This window comes from Natator depressus, chromosome 2 (assembly GCF_965152275.1).
Source record: "Natator depressus isolate rNatDep1 chromosome 2, rNatDep2.hap1, whole genome shotgun sequence".
In the NCBI taxonomy this organism is placed as follows: domain Eukaryota; kingdom Metazoa; phylum Chordata; order Testudines; family Cheloniidae; genus Natator; species Natator depressus.
In genome coordinates this window covers 109,531,997-109,558,850 of record NC_134235.1, presented here as the reverse complement: position 1 = coordinate 109,558,850, position 26,854 = coordinate 109,531,997, and the positions used below count along the sequence as shown (strand labels likewise).

Here is a 26,854-nt window from a genome sequence, read left to right as displayed (position 1 = left end):
ACTCAGACATTCCCATGGCCTCTGTCACCCATGAGCTTGTGAATGTCTGATCCACCCCCCCCCGGGGCCTAATCCACCCAGATTGTATCTGAACTCCTCCCAGCCACAAATTAAACTCCCCCCAAGCACCCTGGGGCAGGAAAGGAGCCTCCCTATCTGACAGGGGAACTAAGACACAGAAAGGACTGTGACCCAGGTCACACAAACCTGGGTGTAAATCTGGGAACTGCACTGGGTCCCAGGCTAGTGCCTTCCCTCCAGGGACATCTTCTCTTTCTGCCCTTTAATCTCCCCTCCTTCTAGGGGGTCTCTGAGTGTGAAATGAACAGGAGCTAGGGATGGAGATGATGTCCTGGCATGTAGCCTGGATGGGAGCTCCCCCAGCCCTGGATCCCAGCCCGGGGACAGAGACATTTTGTCATCATGCTGTCCTTCTTTTATTCCTAGGAAGAGAGTCCCCAGATGAGGATTCATGGGACTTGATGCCAGATCTGCAGGACTCCAGGTTAGTACCTGGGAGTACCAGGAAGTCATCTAGGGAACAAAGCAGATCCCTGCCCTTCTGCTGAGCCAGTCCCCACCTTCTTCCTGGTTCCTGCCTCCATACGCCACTCTGCCCTGCCCTCCAGTTCCTGGCTATTGACTCTGACATGACCCTTGGCTCCGGTCTCTGGCTTCTGACCTTGGGGTGACCCTTGTCTCTAGTTGTTGGCTACGAACTCTGGCTCAGTATTGTCCTTGTCCTCCTCTAGGCTCGCTCTAGCCCCACCACTGACCCAGTCCAGCCTTGCCTCCTCCTTCTGATCCTCCCCAGACACTTGGACTCTTGACTACCCAGCTTCAAATTTCTATCTGAATCTGGACTCTGGCTTGATACTGACTTGGCTTATCTTTGGACTCTGACCACCCAACTTTGACCTCTGGCTTGCACCTGGACTCTGGCTCCTGTTCTGATTCTGGTTTGTCTATGGACTGTGATCTTGGTTTTGACCTTGCCCTGTCCCCGGATCTTGATTCCAGCACCACCCTTCACCCAGGTCTAGTCCTATGCCTAATTGTGACCTGTGCTCCAACCACTAGACCTAATTATAGGAACCAGCACCTGACACCTGGTGGTGCAACTTTTTGCAGAAAACTGACCTTTTGCTAGTATGTGGCCCATATGCAAGAGGGGACACATCACACTGGGTGTGAAAAATGGCCTTGCTAACTGAGCCTGGCCCTGTGGTGCCCCTACCAGAATGGTTCAATGGAAATGACTGAAAATGTAGGGATTTCTTAACCAGCCTCTGCCCCTGGATCTACCCCACCCATCAGACTCAGGGGGAATTGGTAACTAGTTTATTGACCAGTGAGGTGCTAGACTGGGCCTCACCTCTACTCAAACCGAATTGTCTGGCGATAACACACTGGAGCACGTTCCTATGATTGGCTGAAGCTCTCCTGCCAAAATTCTAGCAGGCACATAGGTCAGCCGTCTTGTATACCATGCAGTTCTGATGGCTTGCAGCCAATGCTGAGTAGAACCAGGTGGCCCAGTTTTATCATTTCCACTGTGCACTCAGTGAAGTGTTCAAGGAGGAGTTAGCCTGGCTGAAAGCTCTCATGGACCTAGAAAGCTTCATTGATCTAGCCATCCACATTGAGATCTACCATTGTGAGTGCAGGGAGGAAAAGAGAGGAGGGTGTTACACAGCTGCCTCACCCAGGTTGAGCTTGAGCTCATCCCCGAAACCTATGCAGGTCAATGTAGGCCACCGACGCTTGACCCCCAAGGAAAGGGAGCGAAGTCAGCGCAATAACTTGTTCTTCGACTGTGGCAGGCCAGGGCACGCACTCACTTCCTGCCTCTCATGGACCCCAGCCAGAAAAGTATCGGGGAAAAAAACAAGCCCAAATTTTCATGGAAACCCAGCTGGGTCCACTAGGGTCCTTACCACATCTCCAAGTTCCAGTTCAGTTGTGCATCTCCAGAGAAACATGACAGGTGGCACTGCATTAGGCACTTATTGATTCTGGGTCTGCAGACAATATCATAAATTTCGAGACAGCCCAAGGTCTACATATCTTGTCCGGCAGAAGTCACATCAGATGTTGTGGAAATCATTGATGAGATCCTCTTGTCCTCAGGACTGGTGACTCAGATGATGGTGCCCCTGAAAGCGGTAACCCAGGTACACAAAGAAATACTGACATTCTATATGATATGTTTCCACATTTCTGCAGGCTCACTTGGTTAGCATGACATGACCCCCATGTTCTCTGGCAAACCCAGAAGACCAGCTTTCCCTCCAGGCACTATCGGCAGGCCTGTCTCCATAGCAACAGCAGCAAGTCCCTGGGCCCAGAGGCCCATTCCCAGACAGTGGTGGTGTTATGCTTAAACAGAGCACATGAGATCTTTTCATAGGGGAAAAGGCAACATGCTGCATTTATTGAGAATACAGCAATTAGCATATGCTTTTTAGTCACACACACACACAGCAGGCACACAGTCCCACCAGTCGATGTTTATAGTTACCAGTCCAGAGTCTGGATCAATCTAGTGGCCAGCCAGATTGGTCGCAGAGGGCAGCCAGGCTCTGTTGGTCGAGATCCGATGCTCCTGGAGTAGTGGCAAGACGAACCCGAAGTCCCATGGCAAAGCACCCTGTTCTTATAGTCTTTTTTTCTCCGTTGAAGTCTATGGATTTTGCTTTGTCAGTTTGTGACCGGTTACTCCTTAATTGGTGTTATCTTTTGATGGCCCAAAACACCTCTGGGAGAATCATCCTGTCTGGTTTCGATTTAATCAATTATCTTGTATTTTAAGGGTGCCAGCCTTCACCTCAGGGTTGGCAATCTGCCCCTCCTCAACCATGGATGCGTGTTGATGGTTCTCTGGCGTCTCTGAGTCTCTTCAGTTTCTTCACTCCTCCTCCCTTGGCCATGTGGCTTCAAAAATGGCCTTCACACCTTATCTTTCCCTGATGCATACATTCCTCATTCACACAAACAGTTCTTTGCAGAGACTTTCAAAAGGTAACAAATGGCAGTGTTTTAAGTTGAACAAGAAAGGCATCATAAATTAGACTGTACTAAATCCTGTAACTGTCCTTTCCCACACGGGGGCCTGGGCCTCCAAAATTCCTCTAATTTAATTAACATAGACACAGACAAAATCCTGTCTGTTACTTACAAAGCATAAAAAGAAAATGGCTAATACTAGTATCCACTATCCTATTCATTTATTCTAGCATGGAGACTGCCAATGATAGGAGGGGTCTTCTCAGTAGGGAAACTATCTGCTGAATGGAGGTACCATTCCTTAGCCCCTAAATTCCTTAGCCCCGTCTGTGGCAGTAGTTCCTGCCCCATTCCCCTTCCTTGACAATCCTCCTCCCCTGGCTTTAGGGAGCAAACTCTGGGTCCCTTCCCTCGCCCTGGCGCAATCCACCCCCAGAGTGTCTGAGTTCCTCACCAACAATGGGATTATCTTCCCCTCACCCCCTGCGAGGGAGGAAACATCCCCATTTTACAGGCAGGGAATGAGGTGATGAAGTGACCTCTCTGAGGTCACACCTAAACCTGGGGTAGATCTGGGAACTGGACAGGGTTCCACTCTATTGCCTTCCCCACAGGGGCATATTCACTTCCTCTCCTTCCATTCTCCTCTCTCCTCTTGACCTTTCTTCTATGCCGTCTCTGAACAGGAAATGAGCAGGGCCTTCCTCCCCACTCTGTCTTCCAGGCTCTGGGATCTGTCCGTGCCTCCTACATCAATGGAGCCTGCAGCTGGCCCAGATTGGGGAGCCATGACCTCATCCTGTCAAGCGAGAACAACTGCTTCTCAGTGATGCTTAGATGGCAAATCGCACCCCCCTCATGGAGGTAGGAACCACTCACTCATCTTGGCGATTGCGGCTGTTGCGATAAAGATCAAGTTCCTGGAATATAGCCTGGCTGAGAGCATTCCTTATCCCTGGATCCCAGCCGTGGGATTCAGATGCTGTTCTCATTGTGCTGTCCTAATTTTATTCCTAGGAAAAGCATCTCCAAAGGAGGTGTAATGATCCTGGACTCTATTGCCTGCACGAAGCTTCAGACTGGAGCTCCAGCAGATTCCCCTGAAGAACACCACCCTGTCTTTCTGTGGTCAGGCTAGGGCTCTCCCTCTGTCATGGAGGTGAAGACCGGACGGGAGCTGATGGATTGACTTTGATATGTCATGTCCTTGTGTGGATGAGGGACCTACATCGCAGAGATGGCCAGTAGCAGATGTACCACACGTGGCCAGGAATGGGCTACACAACTTATAATGACAGGTAAGTATAACTATGGCCACCTATAGACACCACGGGCATTGGTGGGGATTGAACCAGGGCCCTTCAGCACAAGCCCCTCTCACTCAAGCTAAAGGGGTCACTCTAGGAGTGTAGGAGAGCCACAGGGTCTGTCTGATGGAATGAATAGAAAAGGGAGCCTGAGATGAGATTGCTGGGCCCTTCCCGGTAGCAGGGGATGCTGTGGGAAGAAGTGGCAGTAAAATGGGAGTGGGCTGGGAGGAGGGGATGACTGAGGTGGAGATGTTGGCACAGGGGGGTGTTTGCATAGGGAGCTTTGGAGGTGCGAAGGAGAAGTCTGAACTGGACATGGAAAAAGGGCAGCCAGAGCCAGACTTGGAATTGGGGAAGACAGCACCAGGAGAGGAAGATCGTGTCAGCAGCTGCAGTTTGGATGGCCGGGAGAGGGAAACTGGGGAAGTCACCAGAACATGATCTGGAGTCTTGTCAGTAGGAAGAGCCTAGATACACTATCAAAGAAATCAGCCCTGTTTTAACAGAGGGAGGGACAGAGATGGAGCAGTGAAGAGTTCCCCGAGACCTCGAAAGGAGGCTGATTGCGACTCTGTTCTGGTTCCAAGTCCTGTGCTTGGACCACACTCCAGTGCAACAGTCCATAAATTAGCCTCCCACCTGAACAACAACCAGCCAGCACTTCCACATCCAGGCCTGGAGCAGAAAACTGAGGATCTTGCAGGAGCTTCCTCAGGTCAGTGTCAATCAAGGCTGGTGGCCCGCTGGAGAGTCTGTCTGATCCATTTGGGAAGCAGCCTCTTTGAAATGGCTGTTCCATGTAAGGGCATGGGGGTTGCAAAACCCTACCAATGCACAGAGCTCTGCCTAACAAGGCTTGTGTTCTGTCACTAGAGTCCTGATGGCAGAGACCAGCCTGCTTCCCCTGTGGTCTGGGCCACGGTGTTCTGTACTGAGGAACTGGTCCTTTCTCTTCAGGCTGCAGGGATCTGAAATTGTTTGCAGCCCCTGCTGTTGCTGTGCCCTGGAGAAGGTTTTTGTCTGGGGCTGAATTTGTGATACCAGGGCTAGATACTGCTAACTTTATTTACTGTTGTGACAGCTGTCAGTGGCAGTTCTGTGTGAGTGAGGTTTGCAGGAATGCACCTCATCTGAACGGGTGATCTCTTACCGACACAGAACTTTGTGGGCTGGACTGTACCCTCTGTGTGCAATTCCACTGGCCAGTAGAGATGCACAAGTAGTTAGCTTTGGAGAGAAGGTTTGTCTAAACCTAATACCTTTGAGAGGCTTGGGTGGAAGCTGCTAGAGATGAGGAGACACTAATTCATGACCCCTCCCAGGCCTTCCAAGATTGGTCACTATTATCCCCATTATCTGGGTATCATAGGGAAAGTGACTGGCTGTTAAGTCACACACAGCATCACCAACAGAAGCAGAAGCCAATGCCAGAAGCAGTCCAGCTCCACCCACTAGACCACGCACCCTTCCAGAGCCACAGAACCCAGGAGTCCTGACTCAGACCTGTGCCTTACATCACTTGGCCAAACTTCCTCCTGTTAAGGGAGCTGGAGAAGGGACCGTCGGCAGTGACTCCCTCCCCCACATTCCCACTGTTGGAGACCATTGCAATGGGTGACAAGTGAATGAGCAGAGAGCTCCCCTGTGGGAATCCTAGGGATGCACAGTTGGGTTTCACGGGGAAGGCCTCTGGCAGCCATTGACAGAGTGTTCCACTGAGGAGATTTTCTTTCTCTAACAAAGGGTTTCTGTTCCCCCAGATCATCGGTCACTTAGCAGAATGTGAAAGAGTTGTGTGGTGATGGGCTAGAGGAGTGACCAAGTGGCTGTGCAGCAGGTGCAGTGCCTGCAGTCACCATGGGCCAAACCCTACAACCCAGGCTAAGTCCCCCCTGATTTGGCTTGGGGAATCGGTTGCTGGTACCTAGAGACTGAGATGTTTTCATGAGGCAACTCAGTGGTACACGCAGCTCCATCCAGACAAGTGGAGAATGTAAGTTCAAGAACGAAGCTGGGACCTCTGTGGAGCTGCTGCAGTCAAGTGTCCACAGCGAGAAGAGAGATGATGGGAAACTTGCTAAGATGGCTGGCAGCAGCGCTGAGAAAAAGCAGTCTGGCAGCTAGTTCATTGGAAATAAATAGGAACTAAATATTAAGGGGGTTTTCCTGCCCAGTGAAGTGTTTACAATGTGTCTCTTTACTATTGCTCTAACCTTTACAATATCCTCGTAGAATTTAAGGCAGGGGGCAGGGGATGTCTAAATGTAATAGGTCACTTTTAGGAGCATGAAGTATCCGGTTCAATCTCGAAGCACCTAATTCTACAACTTGAGCTGAACTCAACAAATGCCTCAGGTGGTAGCCGTAGTAAGCTCCCATCCTCTGTGCACTAGCTGCCAGGGAGGCATTCAGTACATAGGGTCATAGAGCGGCATGAGGTTCCCCTTGCAAGAGCTGCCTGTTGACACTGCCCTTGTCGGGGAGCACCTCAGGGTACTATGGGCTGGGCATGAGCAACATGCCTCCAAACCTGCACAGCCTGAGGATCCAGAGAGCTCTGTTCCTGATCCCAAAGCTTCCTCAGAGCAACTGAGGAGCCAGACTGTACCTGGACTCTCTCCCTGCCCTAGCAGCAAAGAAGCTGTTTGCACAGATGTCAAGTGCCATCTCCCGTGACACTCACATGTGGGCCACTGATGCATTCGTAGGGTCCAGGCTGAAGGCCACACACTCCTCTGGGCTGTGGGAAGCAGGAGGACTCATGCAGCAATAAATCTTTCTGTGCACCTGCCAAGCAAGCAACCTTTCTGCTCCTCTTGCTGGTTTCTAGCCCTCAGGAAGCACCAAGGGGTAAGGGAGGCAGTGATATATTTGCCCCAAAGGTGGGTCTGGGGGAAGAAGCAGAGCTAAAAGGCATCAGACAGCCATGCTATAGCATTCTCCTTAGATTCATTCCAACAACCACGTGGCTCCTTCCTGCCACAGGTCACACCATTTAGGTTCCCATTGTTTAGGGTTACCATATTTGAACATTCAAAAAAGAGAACACTCCACGGGGAGAGGGGGAATTGCTTGAGCCCCCGCAGCCCCGCCCCAACTCCACTCCTTCCCCACCCCCATTCCAACCCCTTCCCCAAATCCCCGCCCCCTCCCCCCAGCTACGTGAAACAGCTTTTTCGTGGTGCAAGCGCTGGGAGTGGGGGAAAAAGCGGGCACTCTCTTGAGTGATCAACATTCACTTTCTTTCTCAAATGATCAACATTCACTCTCTTTCTTGAATGATCAACTCTTCTTTGCAGAAAAAATAATAATGGCAAAATCCCGGACGTTTTTAGATATTTAAAAATTCCTCCTGGATGGCGATTTAAGAACCAAAAAGCCGGACATGTCCGGAAAAATACGGACGTATGGTAACCCTACCATTGTTGAGCCAGTTCCCCCACATCAAAGCTGCCTCTGGGTCGCTATAGGCTCTCCCACTGCCCTGCTGTGAGTGAGGTAAGGAATAAAGTCTTGCTACTCCACAACTGCTCAGGGGAATCCTCTCTGAGCAATCAGTGTAAGATTTTATGCAGATTTGAAAACTGATAATTTTGCATAGTGTTGCAAGAAGCTGCACAGTGTTGCAAGAAGCTGCACAACCCTGGGCAACTCTGTGTTTGGAGCAACATTAATTCTCACATGGATTTCTGAGAGGAAATGCTGAGGACCTGAGGGGAGGCCACTGTGGACTGCAGGCCTTCCCCTGCTCCTGTTCAGGTTCTGCTATGCCAGTGCTGCAGAGTTGTGACGGGAGGGGAGGCTTGAGGCTTCAGAGGGAGCATGCTGCAAAGCCAGAAATCCTGTGCTACTCCAGCTGCAGAGACATGGTCTTTCTCCCTCTACACCTGCCAATGCAGGGAAGCGTCTGACCCTGGGAGCTGCTCCCTGGCTACAGCTAACCCATCCTTGCCCTCAGTGTAATGCTATGGTCTACTGTACACATCATGCCAGAGACTCAGCTCAGCATGCTTGGGGTGATGGCCAAATATCAATCATCAGCATTGCTCTTATATACCCCTTTCATTGTGCACTGTGCCTGGGATGACTCAACCTTCCCTTCCCCCACCCCGCCCCACCCCACCCCACCAGGGCTTGGCTCACAGAAACTCTAAGGGAATGGGTTCCTCCACCACAAGCCAGGGAGTGGAGCTAAGCTGCTCCATGGTTGAACTGTAGCCTCAGCTGATGTGACACCTTGCAGTGAGAGAGAGGACTCTAGCAATGGGGCAGCCTACATCTCAGAAATTGCGGGGGGTGGAGGGGAGAGGGGGAATTTTAATCTAATGGGTTGGAGAATGGTAGAGCAGCCAGGAGGGTATTACACTAAAAATGCAAAAGGAGCGTGCTAAGGGGTCAAATATGGTTCAAACTCAGGGTGTTGTGAAGAGGTTAAATAGAGGTGGTAAAGAAATGTGAAGAGAAAAAACTGAATTGTTTATACATCAATGCTAGGAGACTGGGGAATAAGCAAGCGGAAGTAGACATTCTCATTGATGAGGAAATTTGATATAAACTGGTATTATTGAAACCTGTTGGGATGATTTGCATGACTGAAATGTTAAAATCACTGGTTGCAGAGGCAACCTGAATTCTGACATTTCCTAACTTTTGCGTGCTTGACTTTGCTACCTCAGTAATGTTTTTAATGTAGGTTTTTTTTAATGTGTAGTTAATACAGAGAACTTAGAACTTTAGAAAGATGCTGGATTGTTGGCTGTGATACTGTGGTGGAATGCACAATGTAAAAATAGCCCATTTCCTAGAAGAACCATGCTCTCCCTGGTGACTTCCTGGTCCAAACTAACGTAGTTAATTACTCACACAATGTGCCGTTCTGGGGCCTGGCCCTGTAAATTTGGTAGACCCAAGCAGCTGCAGCCCTAAAGTGGGTGTTTTACAAGTACCGTTGCTTGCTGCATCTCCCCCTCTTTCCTCCAGTAAGTACTCTACACTCTGGTTATGCTTTCCCTTATTCCTGAAGAGAATGGCACATTCTCATGTATCTCCTGAGACTGAAATCAGTGGTAAATGTAGCTCCACAAGCCCTGTACAACTTGGGTGAGTAATGGGGCCACAAACTTCTCCATGCTGCCCCACCAATCTGTCTCAGGCCTGTTCTGGAGGGACGAACTCTTGCGTTAAGAGAATAGTTCAGTCTATCTAAGGTATTTACACAGCCCTCATTACTGTAATATTTGAGTGCTTCACAGTCTTTAAAGTATTTCTCCTCACAAAACTCCTGTGAGGAAGAAAAGTATTATCCCCATGTTACAGGTGAGGAACTTGTCACACAGGAAGTGGTGATGTAGGCATTGAACCCAGCTCCAAGCCCCAGGCTAGCACCTAACCATCCTCTCTCTCTATGTCCATTCAGTTCTTGGCGTCTCTGCTAAAACTGTCAAAGTGGAATCTGTGAGGAAAATGCTAGCTTTAGAAAATATCACTTACAAGATTTCTTATCCTGAAGAGCATGTTCTACCCTTTCTACCTTTCAGAGCTCATGTTAATATTATTACCTCTCATCTAAAATTAATCTGGACAGAATTTCCCAATTAAACCATGAGTAGATTGCACAGATTTATTCAGCAAACAACAGTTCCTTTCAATTGCTGCCTTGACTTCGCTGTCTAGTTGTAACAGCTGGCTGTTTATTTTTTTTAGAAGGCGGTGATCCTATTTATAGGCAGCAGAACACAGGCATCCTTGTCTGTGCCTCTGCTGATCCAGTTTAATCTTTCTTGTTATAAAAGGAATAACTGCATCAGCTAGTTTAGTGTCTGATAAAATTGGTGTCTGGGAGTCTTGAAGTTTTTTCTATTTCCATCACTATCTTGAGACAATAGAGAATGGGGCTGCCTGTCTGAAAGCTGTGGGCAGTGGTTTTTGAGACTGTTTACCTCAGGGTTGGACTTTCACAGGGCTTAACATGATCTCCAGAAAGTCACAAGTCTGCTAGTGACCGACCATAGAATTTCATTAATTTGTTACAAAATACTTACGCTCAAACAATGTATTGAAATACATTGAAATGCTGTTGCCTCCGTTGAAGGAGGGCAGGGATATGTTGGATTTGTTTATTTATTTTTTTTGGAAAACCAGATGGCAGAGTAGACATCAAGGTGGGAATGATAAGAATTCGGCAGTTGGGGAATATGACTGCATCATCCCGTTTGGCAACTCTCCAGGAATGGGCCTAGCATGGAGAAACTGCTGCATCTGACAGGTGCTCCTCCATTGGCAGTTGACAACATAATGTTCAGGCTGTTATAAAGAGGATGGTTATCAGTTATTCTCCATACCCACTGAAGGTAAGACAAGAAGTAATGGGTGTAATCTGCAGCAAAGGAGATCTATGTTAGATACTGGGAAATTTTTTCTAGCTATGAGGATAGTTAAGTACTGGAATAGGTTACCTGAGGAGGTCGTGGAATCCTTGTCATTGGAGGTTTTTAAGAACAGGTTAGACAAGCACCTGTCAGCGATGGTCTAGATACGCTTACTGCTGCTGCATTGTGGGTGGGGCTGGACTAGATGACTTCTTGAGGTCCCTTCCAGACCTACGTTTCTATGATTCTATAAGTGCAATAGGGGATGCTATAGGGTGGTCGTAGTAAGTGAAATTAAATTAATATGTTGGATGTGAAGAATTTGAGGCACTGTTTATTTTGGACATGACCCTAAGGTTGGGGAAAGGATCTTTTCAGTTGCAGAATAGCTTTTCCACGTGATAAAAATATAGTACTCTAGGACACACATTTTGTAATTGAAGCATGGAATAAGGAAAATGGTAACAATTTATATTGTTTGACACTGGCAAGTGCACCTAAATTAATCCAGGCCCAGAAATTACCCTATTAGTCTGAAGTAAGAAGACAATCACAAGCAGTTCTACTGTATAAGGAATAACTCAATTCATGCACCTCATCCTTGCCTCCACGCCAGCCTCTTGGCATAAAAACTCCTCCAATATGTAATTTGGAAATAGTTGAAGCCATAGGGTTGAAAGGCAGGAGAACATGAGGCTAAAGGGAAGGAGGACAAAAGGTTCCTTTCTGCAATTGAATGATGCGCCTTCCAACTCTGAGTCTGAATATAGATTAGTTTAAAATAGCAACTAGAATGACAAAATGTTCACTTTACTCTGCAAAGCTGCTTTTCACAACACTGTCCTCAAGTGAATGTGGAAAATCTGCCAAGATGATGTGTACGTGTTTTTAAACGAATTAGGCATTTGTATCTCACTTGTCTGTTTACACCTCTGCTAAAGTGGTGTGTACTGGTATAGTATTATATAAATCTGGATGTATTTCACATTCAGGCATACGTGCATAAATATTCATAAGCTAATTCATACATGAATAATTAACTTCCATTTATAGAATCCCAGTACATCACCCACTGCGCTTCACCTCATGCCTCTGAAGATCACATTAATACACTTTGGGCCACATTCTGCATTGACTTACACTGTGTTACAGTCCCAGGGGACAAGACAGCGCAAAATCTGGTCCCTCCTCTCACCTAATATCCTCCTAAAAGGGTATACAGTAAACCACAACTGCCAAAAAAATCCAGACAATGACTTCTGTCCACCTGCTTGTTTTCAGTCTCTTCTCATTTATTGAAAATTACGCGCAAAGATGAAGGAGTAAACTCCATTTGCTTGACATGACGCTCTGGTATATTTACATTGCAGCATATGTAGATGTGCCTGAGCTAGCTCTAATTCTAGCCAGCTTGAATACGGATAGCAGGGAAGCTGCAGCAGCACAGGCTTCAGTGCAGGTTGTCCAAGCCCACTTGGTACCCTGGGTGGGGTGGCTAGCTCGTGCTGAAGTCCATGCTGCTGCAGCTTCACTGCTATTGGTACCCAAGTTACCTACACTAAAGCTAGTTTGGTATGTCTACAGATTGCAACAATACCGTGTTGTTGCAGTGCAAACATACCTTTATTTAGTTGCGGGATCCCTGGTGCTCAGACTCCTGTCAGAGAGCATGTGGAAATGCAGAATGCTGAGGGTGAATATCAAGCAAGAACACACCAGAAATATTTTACAGAATGTGTGGCTTTACACACTTTTTTAACATCTTCCATTTACTTTAGTTCTGTTCTAGGGAAGGGAAAAAGGCTACAGGTGTTTCACTTTATTTTGTGGCTGGGGAGCAGGGAGAGATGGGTGGTAGAGGGAACTAGAGGTTTGTTTGTTGCTAACGTGGATTATGGTAAGGAATTCAGGCTATATAACTAATTAAGGGGAGGTACTGAGGGTGGAGAAACTGGCATGGCTAGACATTCTCCATGGCAGACCAACTTTTGTGGCACTCTGCCTCAGGGTCTCAGTGCAGTCATCGGGAAAAGCGTCAGTGATGAGGGTGATGTCACATATATTTTTGGTTTCATATTATTTGGGAGAACTTTAAAAAAATTGAAAAAGAGCAATAGAAGAGACTGGATCATCCTGGGAATGGGCCTGTACAAAGTTAACTCAGGAAACAGGATGGAAGTAGATTTAACTGACCCGCTCTTGGGCTGACAGCTAAAAGTGTGAGTCACTACTGCTGGAATTAAAGGAGACAATATCCCCTCACTGGCAGCTATAGCAGACTCATTTAACCCTCATGTGCACTAACCACTAGAGGGGAACAAAGACACATACTCTTCTAGAGTGGATTACGAAGACATTATATAGATTGCTTACCCTGACCTGGAAATTAAAAAGTGCATTGTTGCTTTTCAAAAACTGAAATGAATGCAAGAGTAAACACAAATGATGATTCTAGGATCCTGAATGTTCTGGGGTTTTTTACAAAAAACAAAAAAGGACATTTGTCATTGCCAGAATTTTTTGATCCTATCAGTATTATAGGATCTGCTGTGGAATCAATGTTTCCATTAATCCAATAGCCTGGCACCAACAATATGAGTACAGATGGTGTGGAAGGGAACACTGGACCCAATCAAGCAAAGGGCCCATCAGAGTAGGTGAGAGGAACTGTTTGGTTTTGTTTTGCCAGTGAATGAAAAGAGCCAAAGTGTGGCCACCCAAGGTGGACAGTGGGTGATCAGTCAGAGTGCATCTGGATTATGAATGTCTCTTTCTTTACATGTAAAACTGGTGGTGATTAATTCTTTCTGTTGCTGAGCTGACCTGCTGTGGGCTGACATAAAATTATTGCCCATAGATTAACTGTGTACATTTTAATATTTTTTAAAATGAATATACTATTTATCCAGCCTGTGTTCTCATTGAATCTGCTCTCTACTCAGTATAGAAAATACATGTAAAGTATGGATTGCTGTGCCACTCCAGACTAACTGGACAGAGAACAAACAGCAATTACAGGTTCCCTGAGTTTATGCCTATTTAACCAGCTAAAATAAATGAAGGGCAACTTGTGCCCTCTTATCATATGGGTTGATAATGATCATAATGAAGTTCAATTTGTAGCGTCAGGCCTGAAGACCCTGGGCTTGTTAACTGAAAATAAACCCACATTCCTCCCAAGAGCATAAACAACCAGACAGCAGAAACCTGTCATCGGTGGCATTCGAAAAGAAACGAAATAGAAAAAGGAAAAGGACCTAGGGGTGACAGTGGACGAGAAGCTGGATATGAGTCAGCAGTGTGCCCTTGTTGCCAAGAAGGCCAATGGCATTTTGGGATGTATAAGTAGGGGCATAGCGAGCAGATCGAGGGACGTGATCGTTCCCCTCTATTCGACATTGGTGAGGCCTCATCTGGAGTACTGTGTCCAGTTTTGGGCCCCACACTACAAGAAGGATGTGGATAAATTGGAGAGAGTCCAGCGAAGGGCAACAAAAATGATTAGGGGTCTGGAACACATGACTTATGAGGAGAGGCTGAGGGAACTGGGATTGTTTAGTCTGCAGAAGAGAAGAATGAGGGGGGATTTGATAGCTGCTTTCAACTACCTGAGAGGTGGTTCCAGAGAGGATGGTTCTAGACTATTCTCAGTGGTAGAAGAGGACAGGACAAGGAGTAATGGTCTCAAGTTGCAGTGGGGGAGGTTTAGGTTGGATATTAGGAAAAACTTTTTCACTAGGAGGATGGTGAAACACTGGAATGCGTTACCTAGGGAGGTGGTAGAATCTTCTTCCTTAGAAGTTTTTAAGGTCAGGCTTGACAAAGCCCTGGCTGGGATGATTTAATTGGGGATTGGTCCTGCTTTGAGCAGGCGGTTGGACTAGATGACCTCCTGAGGTCCCTTCCAACCCTGATATTCTATGATTCTATGAGAGTTGGGCCTTGCCTAGGAGGAAGTCACAGATGCACTGTGGTGTATTTCCAGAGTGGAGGCATGCCAGAGTTATGGGCTCTGCCATTTTTCCCCTTGTAATTCTAACATGGGAAGTCAGCAGTTCCAACCCAGTTAGTCTTAACACATTATGGGACAAGGCCAGTAAAGGTTCCCGGGCTTTGTGTGATCCTTTAGTAATTAATAGTTTAATACAATCAGAGAGTTTAAGGCCAGAAGGAACCATCAGATTATGCAGCCTGATTTTCTGTATGTCACAGGCCAGCCACACCACCCAGCACCTGCACGCTAAACCCAACAACTGAAATTAAACTGAAGCATTATGGCCCACAGGAGACTAGACTATTATGTACCACAGACAGAGAATAGGAGGGACCTTGAGTCACTTGCTGAACATCAGGTAACCAAAGGTAGGAAGGATTTTTCTCTTTGGAGTCTATAGATGTTTAGCGTAATTTTGGTAGGGCCTTATTTATTAATGTTATTACAATAGCATTCAGAGGCCCCCAGCTGAGATCCGTACCCTATTGTGCTGGGCACCATACAAACACCTAGTAGGAGACAGTCTCTGTGCTGAAAAATTTACAATCTAAAGAGACAAGACAGAGAGACAGCAATAGACCGGGACTAGCACTCATGTCTCCTGATTCCTAAGCCACAACCCTATCCACTGATGTGTATTAGAACAAGTCAAGTTCAGGACTGACAGATTGCCCAGCACGTAGGCTGACAGAGCTCAGGTGTGTCAGAGAGTTCCAGAAAGTAAGAGTACATCAAGCATTTTTTACTGACTAATTCATACCGTGGCCTTGCTCTTCCAACAGGAGACGACTAACACTATAGCAGATGTCAATGTAGACAATGAGGGAAGAAAGCAATAGTTTGCCAAAATGACAGGGAGAGGGGGACATCCATGGGTCCCCTTTTGATATGGGCTGACATGAACCCACATTCAGAGACAAAAACCACAAAACAAGCATCTTTGTGAACTGGGATTAGGTTGAACAGATTTATAATTGAATTAGACTCTGCTTCTGAAAAAGGGCCTCCATCCTAGTATGGAAATGCAAACCAGTTAATATGGACCAAGTTAAGGGGTCTTGCCCAATGATCTACACCACCCTAGTGCGAACAAATAACTATACATGCTTTTTGATATTAGTTTATTGTGAGCCAGTCAGTAGCTCCACCAGCAGATGGAGCTCTTTGACTATAGTGAAAACAGATACATAAGGTGCAATGCCTACACTGCTACACTTCACTTGCCTTTTAGGGGGGTAATACGCCTACCCCAATCTTTTGTGAAGTAATGTATAAGCATAATGGTTTGTCAACATTTTAGTGAGCCTTGGTTTGCAAAGCTGCTTGTTTTAATGTAGCAGAACAGAACAGAAACACCATTATCACAGGTATTTTCACTTTAAACTTAATTTGGCTCACACACGGTGTACAAAGTACCAGAGTACCATAGTTAGCCATCTATTTAACGTAACACAACATATTCTCACCCTCCCACCAGCCTTAGTACAATGGTTCAGAAGCACTGGAAGTTCTATGGGTAACAAGTAAATTAGCACAGCATTTCTTTTCACACTGATCTCTTTTTATCAAAGTGATGGAAAAGCTGAATACTTACTTGGATAGCTAAGTTCCTACCTACAGGCTACACTATGCAGCTTTAATAGATAATTACAGAATGTAGCAGGAAAAATTACTCTACCCAGGAATGCAAATTGGAACAAGGTTTTATTCTGTTTTGATGTTTGTTCATTGATAATTAACACCTAATAATATGAATCCTCAAGGGGACAGCCCTCTAAATAGTAGGAAATAAAGATTTGTCTAACTATAGCTTGGTACACGTCTGTCCAAGATGTAAAGTACCATAAACCCTCTGACTGTATTTTCATCTGTTCTTCCAGGGGGGAAAAGGAATAAGAAGAGATTATTACTACTACATGGTTTAAAGGTAAAAACACAGGTAAAGTAAATTTTGGTCTTCTTGGGCCTGATCCTGAAAAGTGCTGAACACTTGCAGCACACATTTAAGTTAATGGGATAATTTCTCAAGATCAGGTCCTTTGTATGACATTTACAGCTTAATGTTTTAGGCCCAGAATCCTTACCAACAACACTTTAAACTGAAGAAAAACTGTTAGAGTTTACATCTCAAGATCTAAAATGAACCTTCTTCCTCATCATCCGATCTGCCTTAAGTATCATAATAATATTACACTAGCACCTCTTAAAAATATGCAGAATCCAAAACTTTTCTTATGGCATTGATATTTTAAAAGTTTTAGGAAATTTTGAATTAAAATCTGAAGGCTTGCCTTGGAATTCACTTTTGTTGTAAACAAACGTAGTCTGATGATTTCAGTGGTAATATTGCAAGACATCATACCACAGTGGTGTCTACCCTTTTCAGCCTGAGCAACAAATTGCTTAAAAAAACTCAGTCAGCACTTTGGGGTAGATTCTCTGCCCTGTTCTGTTCCCTTTGCACCACTTAAAGAGAAACCATCCACAACTTGCCTACTAGGGAATACCCTGGCATGCAGGAGTTCCCACTGGACATAGAGGTGTGTAGCCAACTCCTATGGTTCCTTTCCCACAGCTCTTTGTGCAGGGGACAGGGATAGTGGGGAGCAGGAATGGCTAAAGTGTATTATGCTCTGGCAAGCCATAATCAGTAGGTGATCTTTTGGGGACCATAGCCAGCTTGTGCAAACTGGAACTGCCCATTGGCCCCTAAACCTGCTAAATGATCCACACGTGGACCACACCATTGTCTTCATTGGATCTCCACACAGGCTGAGATCGCCACATGTGGATTGCTTTCCAGCAGAGGGACATGAGTGGGTACCTTAGTCATTGATCCGTGCATTCAGTGGGTCCTCTGTTAGTCCTTTGTTCTATTAATGTCACTATAACCACCACCATCACTGTTTTGGGGTGTAGACTGAAAGCAGAAACTCAGCACTAACTCTACAAAACATGCATAGCATTTGATACAATATTCAACCTGCCCTTTTACAGTAGGATGATCAAAGCTACACTTAGGGGTATATCTACACTGCCTTGCAGTTTGGACTAAGTGGGGGTAAATTAGCACATACCAAACTGCTGCACTGTAGCTCCTCCGTGTGGACACTGTGGGTGCAGGCTTAAAGGTCTTGAGTTCACACTAAAATAGACCTCTTCACGCTGTCATAGTCTGAACTGTGTCTCTGGGGCAATGTAGACATGCCCTAAGACTCCATGAGTCCTTACTTATTCATCTTATAGAGGGCTAGAATACTTTTCTCTAACTTATATTTGATGTTTCTATTTATGTCTTCTGGAATTTTTTTTGCTTTTCCTCCCTGCCAACTGCTAAGCCCTGTGCTGAGGGCGTTGTAGCCACGTGTATCTTTATTTCTTTCTCCTGCTTAGTTTAAAGTAATTTACAACATCATACACTATAGTCCCTCCTTAATTTTTATCTATATCATAATAATCTTATATTTTTGCGTATACTCTGGTGACCTCCTAAATATATCCTTTATCTTATCTCAGTGTAGCAACTTGAACTGGTGCCTTTAGCTGGTACTTGGTAATTTACTCAGTGCATGCTACAGTTAAGGTTGGAAACTGGTTTCTTATCACTCCTTGCTTTCATTCCCTCGTCATTTTCTGGAAAATTCTCTTTTCAGCTAGAATATTCTATGCTTGAGCTCAAACGAATGACCCAGTCCTTGCCCTTAAGAAGTTACCATCTAAAAGGATAACAAATACAAAACAACCCAGAGGAAGAAAGGGGGGGGGAATATACAATTATGTTTAAATCTACAAGATTTAAACATAATTGTATATTTCCTCATTCTTGCTATACCCTTCTCCCTCTTTCCTTCTCTCCCCCTTCTCCTTATCAGGCATCTGTGCCATGACCTTCAAATGTCAAAGGTGGTTTGATGGGTTAATTAAGGGGTGTGTGACTCAGTGATGTCCCTTGTTCCTGGAGTCTCAGCCTCTAAACCCTGTTTCTATCCTACGTTCCTCCCAGCCTCCATCCATTCAGATAGAGCTTCTCCACGTTGGCTGCATTATCTTAGTTTCCAGGGAAAGCATATGCCTTAAAGGGGCCATGTCGTCCAGACCTGTGAGAAAGCAGATGGGTGCTTCATTGTTCTACCATTTCAATAGCTTTTCTTCCATAAAATTAAGCTCAGTTTTTACATGATCTTCTAAGGCAGTGTCTCGCCACTGTGGGGTCACAACCCCCAGTGTGAGCACAAAAGGCAAATGGGGAGGTTGCAAAGCATTGAAAATTTTATTACAATCTAAAGCAAATGAAATCTTGGTCCCCTGCTCTCCCTGGTCCTTCAAACTCAAGTATTCTCTGTCAGCCTGTCAAAACACATACACAAATTATGTAAGCTTACCATTGTTCTCTTTATTACTGAAACTTACTGGGCCTCTGTCACAGGGTGGCTAGTTCTTTAAGGGGAGATGAGCCTCAGTCTCACCTGTGGCCAGGGCTGGATTTACGCCTTATGTGCCCCTAGGCACAGCATCTTCAGCTCCCCCCCAACCCCTCCCCCCACTGGCCGAGACTGGTCTGGCTTCTGCACCAGCCCCAGGTGGCTTGGCTCCAGGGAGTCAAGCACCAGAAGTGGATTAGTGGGAAAAGCAGCCGCCTTTCACTCCCACAAAGGGGCGGGGGGAAGGGAAAAGAAAGGGCGGGGGAAAGAAAGTCCACCCCCACCGACCCTGGCTCCCCACCCACCAGGGCAGCTTACGTAGGGAAATCTGCAACTATCCCCCAGGCAGGCTCCATGGGGAGGTCCCCCAGCTCCAGTTACAGGGAAAGGAAGCCCCCCGCCCCTCCACACAGCTCTACCTGTCCCCAGACAAATTACTAGCCATTTTACTCTAAGCACTGCTTGCTGAGTTGCCCCAGGCTTCGCAGGCCTGTAAGCAGGCCGAGCTGGTACCTGGGACGCGGAGCAGGGGTTAGCTACTCCGGCAAGACTTCAAGTGATGCTGGCTCTGGAGAGTCAGTCCCAGCCCCCTTCCCTTCCCAGCAGCTGCAAGAAGCATGAGCCAGCAGGTTTGAGCCTGGCTAAACAGAACAGACGGGGGGGGGGGAGGGGCGGGGGGGGGAGGGGCGGCGGACCCAGAGCAGCTCCCGTTCCCAAAGCCCCTTCACAATCTAACTCCTGTCCCCAGCCTGAGGGATGCCGGGGCAAGTGGGGCTCAGCATCTGGCCTTGTGCGCAGGGGGGAGGGAGAGGAAGCTCTGGGCAGGGCCACGCACCCAGCTCTGGGAAGAGACGCTGCTTTCCAGTGTGCATGGCACCCGGCACCCCATGCCCACTCCTACCTTGTTGATCTCCCAGGGGGCAGAGAGAAGCCCTTGGTGGGCAGGGCGTGGAGAGGACCCAGCGGGCAGACAGGAGCTTCTTCTGCTTCCCTTTTTAAATTTTTTTTTAATTTCCCGCCCTTGCTTCTGATTCATTGGCACCCCTAGAATGCCAGCGCCACTAGGCACGTGCCTACTGTGTCTAATTGAAAATCCAGCCCTGCCTGTGACACAGTTAACTCGCCTCCCCGGGGGGAATGGGTCAGGTGACCCAATCAGGCCTCTGGGATAAATAAAGGAGAGGGCTGGGTAGTGAGAGAGAAGGAATGACTGTAGAGAAGGAAGCAAGACCTGGTAGTTGCTGCTCCTGAAAGAGCCGGGGGTCCCAAAGGAGTGCAGGAAGAGAGACTGAAAAGAGCCTGGGAAGGGCTGAAAGTTACCAGGCCCTGGGAAGGAGGGCTATGAGACTGTGTCAAGGGGTGGAATTGTGTTTGGACTATCACACAGGCTCCAGGAAGGAGCACTGTGGGACTCCTGAAGCAGTGAGACAAAGGACTGGGGCCGTGGGGCCAAAGGGTTTGTAGCTAGTAAAAGACGGAATAAATAACATCCTGTGAAAGGGAATTGTAGTGGAAGAATTGTGATCCTCGAGTCAATTACTGCAAAGCACCTGGGCAGGAAGCCTACAGGGCTATCCCATGCAACAAAGGGGCACTCCAAGGCCCCATTACTCTAGGTATGTTTTAAGCACCTCACACAGTCTGTAATGTAATTATCCTCATAACACCTCTGTGAGGTAGGGAAGTGCTATTGCCCCCATTTTACAGATGAGAACTGAGATGACTGACTTACCCAGGCTCACCCAAGAAGTCTGTGGCAGAGCACGGAATTGAACCCTAGTCTCCTCAGTCCCAGGCTAGCAGCCTAACAACTGCACCATACGTCTTCTCTGTACCACTCTCATCACTGATACTTTTTTTTTTTTAATAAACTCTTTTACAATAAATGTAAGGTAGTTGTGAAAATTTTTGACCTTGACTAAGGGGTTGCCAACATGGAAAAACTGGGAAACACTGTTCTAAGATTAATGGAATTCTCTTTGGTGGACAGATCTCTGGAGTTGCTGATTTGATATTTCAGTATGATATTCTCCTTCCAGACATCACTGGCCTTGAAAGACATCTGAGAATTCACCCAGTGTGCTGTCTCTGCTCTCAGTATGGATTCTTTGGTTTTTACAGCAAGTAGCTTTTAAACTAGCTTCTTGACTTTGCAGGATTTTAAGTACCTAATTCATATGGCACATCGTGGCATATTTGATCAAATGCTGAACAATTTCTTGGCTTTTGTTCTTGACCACATTTTGCGCACAGGCATTTTTGCCAGTCGGAGACCCATTTTATTTCTATTTTGATTGTCATTTTCATTTCCTTCATTTCTATTTTTCTCTTCCGACATGACAGGTGGACTAGCTGCCCATCCTGTACCAGGCCACTTAAAATCTGAATCTTCATTTTAGCAATTTCACTGGTTGGATATCTGTGCCTCAGGTTAAGGTTAAATCCTATTCTTACAGCAATATCTACCTACATGATCACTCTGTGTGCTGTTTATGAGCATATCTCTTATTAAGGAATCACATAATCCCCCAAATACGTTTGAAATTTTAAGCTTTGAATCCCTGAGCCTGCAAATAGTTATGCACATGCTTAACTTTACACACATGAATGGTCCCACTGTTAAACACATGTATTGCTGTTTGCATGTTTGGGGGGCCAAAAAATTAATATCCCTCAAAAGTAGAGATGGCTGGATTTCTTGGAATAAAAAATTTAAATTGCCCCTGTCAAGGTTCCTTCCCCACTCTGAACTCTAGAGTACACGTGTGGGGACCTGCATGAAAGACCCCCTAAGCTTACTCTTACCAGCTTAGGTTAAAAACTTCCCCAAGGTACAAACTTTGCCTTGTCCTTGAACAGTATGCTGCCACCACCAAGCATTTTAAACAAAGAACAGGGAAAGAGACCACTTGGAGATGTCTTCCCCCAAAATAGCCCCCCAAGCCCTACACCCCCTTTCCTGGGGAAGGCTTGATAAGAATCCTCACCACTTGGTACAGGTGAACACAAACCCAAACCCTTGGATCTTAAGAACAATGAAAAATCAATCAGGTTCTTAAAAGAAGAATTTTAATTAAAGAAAAGGTAAAAGAATCACCTATGTAAAATCAGGATGGTAAATAACTTACAGGGTAATCAGATTCAAAACATAGAGAATCCCTCTAGGCAAAACCTTAAGTTACAAAAAGACACAAAAACAGGAATATACATTCGCTCCAGCACAGCTTATTTTACCAGCCATTAAATAAACGAAAATCTAACGCATCTTCTAGCTAGATTACTTACTAACTTAACAGGAGTTGGAAGGCTTGCATTTCTGATCTGTTCCTGGCAAAAGCATCACACAGACAGACAGAACCCTTTGTTCCCCACCATATTTGGAAGTTTCTTGTCAACTCATTGGTCATTTTGGGTCAGGTGCCAGCGGGGTTATCTTAGCTTCTTAACCCTTTACAGGTGAAAGGGTTTTGCCTCTGGCCAGGAGGGATTTTAGAGCATTGTATACAGAAAGGTGGTTACCCTTCCCTTTATATTTATAACAGCCCCTCCTGCCACAAATTTACAGCATTTTTTGCATTTCAGTTTTTTACATTTTTTTTCCAGTTTTGAAAACTTTTGCTGCAAACTTGAAATGAAAAGAATTAGTGTGGGTCAGCAAAGTGCTGGGATTTTTGTATTGGTCCTGTGCGAGACCACGATCCTACAATCAGTCATACACATGATTAAATTTTAGCACAAGAGCAGTCAGTGGCATTATTCAGATACATAAAGTTGAGAATGTGTGACTGAAGGATTGGGCTCTAACTTTTGTATGGCAAGCATAATTCTGTAGCATGTGGGGTTTATTTTAAACTAGAACATTCAGTTTTCAAAATTTTCTCATTCCATTAAAAAAAATTCACAGAAATTTGGCAATCAATTTGTAACAAACTGTTACAAAACACAACAGGATAAAAATATTTTGAATTTACTGAAATTTCTGCTGGATTTTTTTCCTCAGTTTTTTTGGACCAGCTCTTCCTACAAGTTTAACATGTTTCTGGGATAACAGAACCCCTCAAACTTATGCCAGGTCTTTGTCCAAATCTCTTTAACTCTTCCTCCCTTTTACCCTCTTCACTTCATGTAGAAGCATTCTATATCTGCAAGACTTCAGGGCCTGCCATATGGAGAAAAATCATAGACTGCATTTTAGGAGTAAAACGGGAGTTTTGCCATTGACTTCAGTGGGGCCAGGATTTTACTCTAGCTGCTTTCTCTACAGCTTCTGTGGCAAAGAGAAACATTCAAACTGTTGCCTAAACTGACCTTGTTTTTCTATGTTTATTCCTCACAATGCCAGTTGAGTTGAAGGAAGGAATTGTTCTGTCTTCGGTTTGACAAAACTTGTAACTCTATTCAGTAAGCATTGAGTTTGTCTGATCTTGCAGCTTTTACCAACTGTAAATTTGCCTAATTCTATTGGAAAGCCCATGAAGCTTGCAGTTTTTGGAAACATATACAAGCTGCAAGTCATTTACCTTTTTGTACTTTGCATTGTCTCTTCTTTATGAAAATGAATAATGAAATTATTCACAGTAAGCATTGATGGACAGGCTGTAGAGAAGATGCAGCATATTTGTTAACTGCCTTCAGCATTAGGGCTGGTCCAAAATTTTCCACTGAAAAGCAGTTTCCACTGAAAATTGGGTTTTTGACTCAATGAATTTTTTTTCACAAAAATTGTCTGCTTTCTGCAGATCACCTGAAAACCAGAAACATTTTTTTCTGAAATGCTGCCATGGTGCCTAATGGGTGTTGTAGTTTAGATGCTCCATGTTCCTGGTCGCCTCTATGGACCAGGTTCTGCAGGCAGATTACATCTCCCATGAGGCACAGCAGTGGCTCTGCAAGAGGGGTGACAGTGGGGCATCATGGGAGGTGTAGTCCAGCCAAGGATCCCAGTCCATACAGGAGAATGAGGGCATGAGGTAACTGAAACACATCTCCTATTAAGCCTGGTGGCAGCATTTCAGAATTGAATTTTGGGGATTTTGGACACAAATCTTCAGTTTGTGCTTTAACAAAATTTCCATTGAAACTCCTCCTCTCCCATATTTCCAACCAGTTCCACTCAATTCTTATGCAACAGCTCAATCTGCTCAGGTTTCTGGAAACTTGAAATCTACAGTGGGCATTTTCAGAGGCTTAATGCAGGTATTAATCACCCCACTTCTAGTACTGTGGTATTTATCTTTATACTAGTCTAGGTGTCCTATCTTTCAACTTAATTTCTGAAATAAAACCCAATCTATAACTGCTGTGATGACATGCCAAACTCTACTGAGGTTTCCAAAATGTGTTAATGAAATGTGTATTGCAGGCATCATGCTTTATTTGGGTATACTTCCTGCTTGGTGTATATATATTCAGCCCTCAAATGAAAGTAAAACTGAACAAATCCAAATTACCAAGGTGCAGAGTTCTACTATTTCAGCTACAAGCCTAGAGCAGTGGAAAAATACTCACCTCGGCTGCATATTTGCCAAGTTTTCTTAACTAGTTGCCATCTAATTTGCCTACATTGTATTTATTGTGGCAAGTGTGACATTCTATACCTTGGGGGAGCATCCTGGAACCCCCATATTCCTCATTTTTATATAATCATGATCTTACCTTACAAGGCATGCTTTATATGTATCGGGGAAAGGTTATGATCTGCTGAAAGTCATTTCTCTACCCATAGATGTAGATCATTAATGCATATGAAGTTATGAGAATTGTGTTGTGTGGTTGTCACTAAAACATGCTGTAAGTTGGGGAATCAGCCAGATATTAGCTCCCCAGAGGCAAAAGCAAGGAAAGTCACCAACATCTAGGCTGGGTATCAATCAACCCATCAGCAACCATTGTCCAGCAAGGGAGCTACAATGCAATGACTTGCCTGCATGAAACCACACCAGGGGAATTGCTCAACCTTGCCTGGAGACTCAGCAATGCCCCAGACATGCCTGGATTTGTGCTCCCCAAGCACATGGGGCTGAGGTTATAAAACAGACACAGTGGCCACATGCAGGGCCTTTCTCCTGTCCCCACCTATGCTGCAAACAACAAAGACACTGAGAAGACGACTGAAGACTCCAACAGAGGAGACTGGCCCAGATATAAGGGACAAATCTGTATATTAAGGACTGCAATATCCAGTGGAGTGAGAAACTGCTTTATCTAATTGCTGCCCAGTCTAATAGGGTTGAGAGTTTAGACTGCGTGGTTATATTTTCTTTTTGTTTGGTAACTAACCCTGACTTTTTGCCTGTCACTTAACATCACTTAAAATCTATCTTTTATACTCAATACATTTGTTTAACTGTTTATCTTTACCGGTGAGTTTGTATGAAGTGTGTGGTAAATCTGCTCAGGTTTTGCAAAGGCTGGTGTATATCCACTTTCCATTGATGAAGTGGTGAACAAATTAATACATTTGCATTACTCATCTTGAGCAGTGCAAGACGGTATATTCCTGAGTTACAGTGCCAGGAGCTGGGGAGATTTGGCTGTAGTGCCTCTCTGTGTGATTCATGAGTGGCTCTGGGAGCATTCATGCAACATAGCTGGGTGTGGGGCTCCACATGCTGTTGTGTTGAGTGAGCACAGCACCTGGAGGGGTTTGCTGCTTGTCACTAGCAAAGTATTGTAAGAGACAGCCCAGGCTGGAAAGAGTTAAGGGGGCACAGCGGTCCCAAAGTCCCAGGCTGCACTCCAGGGATCCCGTCACAACAAGAATCAAAGAAATGTCGGGCTGGAAGGGATCTCAAGAACTCATCTAGTCCACCATCCTCCCCCACCTGGTGCTTTATCTGGTTCTGCTGATGAAAAGGTCCTGGGACCAGGACCATCAGATTCCCCACTTCCTGGAAAAAATCCCAAGCACTTTCTTACACAAAAAAAGTTTCACACATTTGTTGAAAATAACATTTTAACCTCCCATGAGTACCTGATCCATTGTGTTAAGGCAGACAAAGTTGGTGGGATTTGATGGTGGCCTAACCCCGTGTAGCACTGGCTATGAAACCGATGTACCTTAGCCACATCAGCCTGAGGAGCCATTTGCTCAGGGGAACTTTGACTCCCATCGCACTTTACAAGCTACAATTCAGTTTCCACTGAAATGGAACAATCAGTGGGAGTCAGAGAACATCATCCAGGCACTCAGTGTGCTGAACAACAACAAAGGGAAGGGAGATTTTAGCCAAGGAGATCGATGTCAGTTCAAACCTTGAGTCCTTCTAAAATATCAGCCATACCAAGTCTGGTCTTCATTGGTTTTGTTAGAGCAGTGGTTCCCAAACTTGTTCCGCCGCTTGTGCAGGGAAAGCCCCTGGCGGGCCGGGCTGAAAGCAGCGGCCAGTAAGTCCCTTGGCCCGCGCTGCTTCCAGCAGCCCCCTTTGGCCTGGAGCAGTGAACCGTGGCCACTGGGAGCCGTGATTGGCTGACCCTGCAGATGCGGCAGGTAAACAAACCGGCCCGGCCCACCAGGGGCCTTCCCTGCACAAGCGGCGGAACAAGTTTGGGAACCACTGTGTTAGAGAACTTCTTGGAGGTCTTTGGGGATGTGCATTTTGAGCTCTCACATCTTAACTGAAGGGACATTGGGGTTGGATCTACAGAAGACATTTTTTCTCCCAAGAGTTGATTAGACATTGGAGTTAAATTGATATTAACAAAAACAAGCCAAAGACAGATTTTTAGAGTTTGACTAAAATCCCTCCTTTTTCT

At 45.7% G+C, this 26,854-nt stretch overlaps 1 long non-coding RNA gene across 1 annotated transcript; it reads left to right on the top strand.

Moving 5' to 3' along the window:
* Nucleotides 1-447: 447 nt before the first annotated feature.
* LOC141981502 (uncharacterized) lies at nt 448-6,355 on the top strand. The gene is made up of 5 exons (XR_012637802.1): nt 448-505; nt 3,731-3,870; nt 4,024-4,304; nt 4,823-5,031; nt 6,077-6,355. It is a non-coding gene; the product is annotated as an uncharacterized LOC141981502 (long non-coding RNA).
* Nucleotides 6,356-26,854: the final 20,499 nt, after the last annotated feature.